Below are 4,965 nucleotides of genomic sequence, written 5' to 3'. Positions count from 1 at the left end.
GATTTGCAATTCAAAATGTTTAGTTAAACTTTAATCTTTCAGCTAAAGCTGTAAAAATACTTTCATAGTAGGTATAATAGGTGTACTATAGTTACTACTTATAGTTGCTGTCAGCAAGGATTGCCTGAATCTGCTTGGACCTTTTCGATGAAGCAAACTTCAACACGGCTTCGGAAAGCTGCGGCCACCCTACAAGAAGCTTGTCCCCCTGCTTCGGGTATAAGTAATTAAAGTCGTCTTCAAGCTGAAATAAGTAAGATCGTGATTAGGCCCGTGTTGTAGATATTGTAATCTAGGTACGTCATATGAGGTTTCATCAATTTCTGGAAACATTAATTTAATATACAGAATATTATCTTACTTAAGCGTATCCAAGTGGGGATTTTAGCGGCGGGTACTTGCTAAAGTACTCGGAGATTGTTTCAACCTCAGAAAGTCTTTCCTTTGAGGTATTCTTCCAATAGGCTTTGACTTTTCTCCAAGGTTCACTTGAAACTTGGAGGAATCCAAGAAACTCTTTCACGTCATCGTCGCTGAACTCAGATACAGCTATGTCAGCTGTCACTTCTGTTGCAGTTTTAGCTGCAGAAACAGAGGATGCTGTAACAGACATTGAAATAGGTATAAAAAATAACATTTCTTGCCCACAATTAGATTTTTGGGAAGGTAATGATTTACCTATGAACTATAGTTATATAGGTTTGTTTTAGGCTGTGCACCTTGTTTACGAGCTTTCCTCTCGCAGCCAATTTTGGTGGCCCTTTGCAGTATGGTATGTAATATATTTCTTGTTGTTCGCATGGGAACAAGTGGCATATCTCCTTGATCCAGGCTAAATATTCGCTTTCCCCAATGCTGGAAATAAGTATACGATTATAAATAACTATACATGTATATATTGGTAAACGATACAGCTAACATGTAGCGTTAAATGACCGAGCGGCGAACAAAGACAGAGCTGCAGATTATGGGGATGACTGCGTTTTTATAATTTTCTTTATAAAAACCGATCAACTGAAATTAACATTAAAAGGATGGAATTTATATTTAAAAAAAATTTATCATGATTGGTCAAATCTGGTGACCTGTACTACCTACTGGGCTGACAAAAAATCAAAACAACAGTGCATTAGAGTTGAATGGAGATGCTTCGTTTGCTCGATGATCTGCAATACTCAGATCGATATCTATACTTTAAATAGGATAGGTATAGAACTGTATTTGCTAGAGATCTATCATTTTCAGTTAATGCATGAAGCCATTAGGTACTACTTAACCATGCAGAGATCTACCAGTTAATTATCTTAATTAACTTGAGAAATGTCATGTCTGCAGTTATAAAGTTAGTCGGTATCTATACATAGCAACAAGGTGGCATCCGTAGACCAGGGTTCAAGTTCTCGACAAGCCAGACATTTTTGAAGGGAAATCAACATTTAAAAATCTGATGTGTGCTTACATTCGATTGTTGTCTGCGTGGAGAATGTGTGCCGCGATCGCGATGCACAGCTTTGACCTAGCCTTCGGACTCAGTGTCCTGTTGCTTATGCAGGCTGGGATAATCTTTCCACAGATGTTGGATAGTTCCTGAAATCAGTAGCAGCCGGTTTTATAGGGCAGTATAGATTCTGTAGGGTCTAATTGAGTTATTCACAGTGTGAATTTTGGCAGAGAGAAATATTGGATTATTTATTATTTACCTTTGCAATGCAGGTTGAGTCGTTGTCGCTTGATCGCTGACGCTTATGCGATGAGCTCAGGTCACAGATACCAGCAAATGTTGTATCAGCCTCCAAAACGTCAAAAACCTCATGGTCGTCTTTGCTTTGGTCTAAAATATAAACAAAAGAAAGCAAATTGGATTAAAAATGTCACACAAAACTAAAACTTATGTAAGTAAGTGTGGTAGTATAGGTATAGTATTAACAAATAAAGTAACTATTAAATGCTTACGCAATGACGATAGCGGCAGAAATTCCTCCGATGAGTTGATAATGCTGCTTACATTTACATGTGAAAACGAAGTTGACGTAGAGGGTCTTGACAGCTGTTACTAAGAAAAAAACAATTATGAAGTATTGACCTGTATTCGAATGTCTTCTCACTCAAAACTACCTTGAAATAAAGGTGAATATGATCTACAGAAGAATCCACTTTATAGGAAATAGATTTTTAAAAAATATATGCAAATACCATGATAAAAGTTAGGTATTGAAAGTTAGTGGGTCCCAATACCAACCTCGTGGCTTCTTTTCTTGGTTGGACTGGAATAGGTGTATTCATAAATGAACCTACACCGGTGTATTATATTATGTAACTGTATAGGGTATGATGATTCTGTGATTATATTATAACGATCCACATACCTTCAAAGTTATCGAGCGTCGCAGAGTCGTATCCATAAATATAAAACTTGTCGGCCATGATGAAAAACGCACTATTGCGCGCGCACCATAAACAAACAGCTGACCGGACGAGCAATGCCGATAAAGGCCGAAGTGGGCCGAACTCGAACGAACACCCGAAGTCCAGCAAAACGTATTGCTAAATTTGGCGGCAATATGAAATCTGCTAAATGTTTTGCACCGTCTACAATACGTTTGTCTCTCTGTTAATCTCCAAAACATTTGGCAGATTTAGACAAACTAGTTTGCTAAACATTAACTTGGAGTCTAGCAAAACATGTTCTTCAGTTCGTGATGCTCCGCTTTGCTAAAAATACCATAACTATTGCTAAAACAGCAAAACTTTTTTTTGCAAAGCTAGTTTGGTTTTTATTTCTCTCCGTGTATGAAAGATCTACAGTCTTTCATGTCTAGGAAAAACGAAGTATATGTGAAGAATGAGTAAATGATTAATGAATGTAAGTCTAAAGTCATGGTGTTTGAAAAATAGAGCATGAAAACAGTGTGCAATATAGTTGTGAATTATAAAAAAATTGAAAGTAGGTGAATGAGTTTGTGTAGTATGTTTACGTGACATGGGAAGGCTGACAGTGATATTGAAAGAAGGTAAATGCAGGTAACTCCGTTAATGGAAGACTGAACGGGATTGACGCTAGTAAAAAAATGTCCACAGAAGTGATGCTAGCAGTCCACAATGTGGACTGTGGTGTTACTTAGCCTGATGTATGGCAGTGAGGTATAGAACTAGCAAAGGAAGGGTGAAAGTAGACTAAATACTTTAGAAATGAGATCCCTGAGGCGTATGTGTGATAAAAATGCAAGGCTGATGTTAGCGTAATGAATTAGATTAAAAAAGGTACGCTCGTACGGTTTGGGCATGTAGAGCAAAGGAGAATGCTAGAAGAAGTCGGGGATGCCCGAGAAAGACAAAGTACGATCAATTGAATCAGATTCTTGAGCCAGGCCATGTCAAGGGTCAGAATAGAAGAGTATGCATGAGATGATGTATGAATGTGAATGAGGCAATGAGTGTGTGCTAAGACTGAGGTATTTGTACCTCCGTCCGTCTTCTCTGCCTACTCGGCAAAAAACGGGTGATGGTTAGTTAGTTAGTTATGAGGTGAATGTTCTGGTTTATCGAAGATAGGAAATTTATCACTAGAGGGGGCCTTACGTGAAAACTATATCATTGATGTTAATAAAAAATGCATTTTTGTGAAATGCTGTGTCTTAACAAAAGCAGGTAAATTTGATTTTAATTTATTTATCGATTAATTTAAATTTTAATGGTATATTATGAACATGTGGTACAAATTTCCATTTGCCTGCGCGAGCATTAGGAAATTTACAATGGAAACGCTTCAATTATTGAAACGCGAAAACATATTCAATTGGAACACGGAATATTTCAAATTCGAAAATTGAATTTCAAATCCACATGGATATTTACAATACTGGGCAACTGATGAATAAAATTACTCTACATAATTTAAAAGGATGCTATTGAATGCTAATGACAGCTTTAAAATGGTGACTTTGGTAGATATTACATAGTTGCTACCCGACTTTGTCCGAGTATCAACAACGCATAATAAATACATAGCTTGCAAACTGTACAATACACTAACTACCAGCCACGATAAGACAAACAGAGTCAAATTGATAGTCAGAAATGGATAACAAGTATTGGACGTCCCACTATCGCAAACATCTGTAAACCAAATTACACGTAAACAATTCACATACAAAATAAAATAATAGAATCAATAATTTTATAAAAGCCCCTTTGTAAGTATTTACTCCAACTAGATGCATTATTTTCCAGATACATTTATAATACTGTCGTCCCTGTACCTACACTTTCTATTGTCTCCATGGTTTAGAGTGTATACAACTTTGTAATTTGTATTTTGATTTAAATTTAAGTAAATATTCTTTAAGTATCTGAATACGTCTGTCTCGACGCAGGTGTACCCTAGTGAGACATATGTCGAAATACACACGTAAAAACTTTATATTGATAAATAAAAAAAAATTTAAATGTGTTTGAAAATAAAAAATAAAAAATTTAGTACCTCCTTAACAAGAACTAAATGTTTACAGTTATATTGATGTTAAAGACCAATAGCTCATAATGGAAATTACATTGAGAGCTATACAGAGTGTATCGGCAAGTACCCGACAAACTTTAACCAGCACATTTGGAGTAAAAAATGTTATGGGCGCTTTGCTGTCCATTTGTCATGTAACATTTAAATAAATAAAAAAATCCACACTCCGTCACTGTCATTTGCATTGTTTCTCGTGTTCAACAGCTGTTATTAGCAAGTGTGTCAAAAAGTGCCCTCGCTCTTTCATACACACTAAATAATAATAGTTGAACATGAGACGAATGGTGCAGTGCCATTTCGTTGTGATTGTAAAAGCGCGCCAACGTAGGTACGTACGTACATTATTCAACGAAACTCGAAAAAAATATTGCCAGATGGGTTTTCAAACTTTGACAAAGGATGAAACATTGGTGACATGTGGTGGGTACTCCAAATGAGCTAAGGAATAG

At 36.4% G+C, this 4,965-nt stretch overlaps 1 long non-coding RNA gene across 1 annotated transcript; it reads right to left on the bottom strand.

Moving 5' to 3' along the window:
• Positions 1–757: 757 nt before the first annotated feature.
• Positions 758–1,814, bottom strand: LOC149416582 (uncharacterized). Its single transcript, XR_016303425.1, has 3 exons — positions 1,701–1,814; positions 1,460–1,587; positions 758–855 (listed from the first exon to the last, which is right to left on the bottom strand). It is a non-coding gene; the product is annotated as an uncharacterized LOC149416582 (long non-coding RNA).
• Between the last annotated feature and the right edge of the window lie 3,151 nt (positions 1,815–4,965).

The sequence above is a fragment of the Hesperophylax consimilis genome, chromosome 16 (genome assembly GCF_061612785.1).
Source record: "Hesperophylax consimilis isolate HC1 chromosome 16, BYU_Hcon_1.0, whole genome shotgun sequence".
NCBI lineage: Eukaryota > Metazoa > Arthropoda > Insecta > Trichoptera > Limnephilidae > Hesperophylax > Hesperophylax consimilis.
The sequence above is the reverse complement of the archived record's forward strand: the minus strand, read 5'-3'. Positions and strand labels throughout refer to the sequence as shown.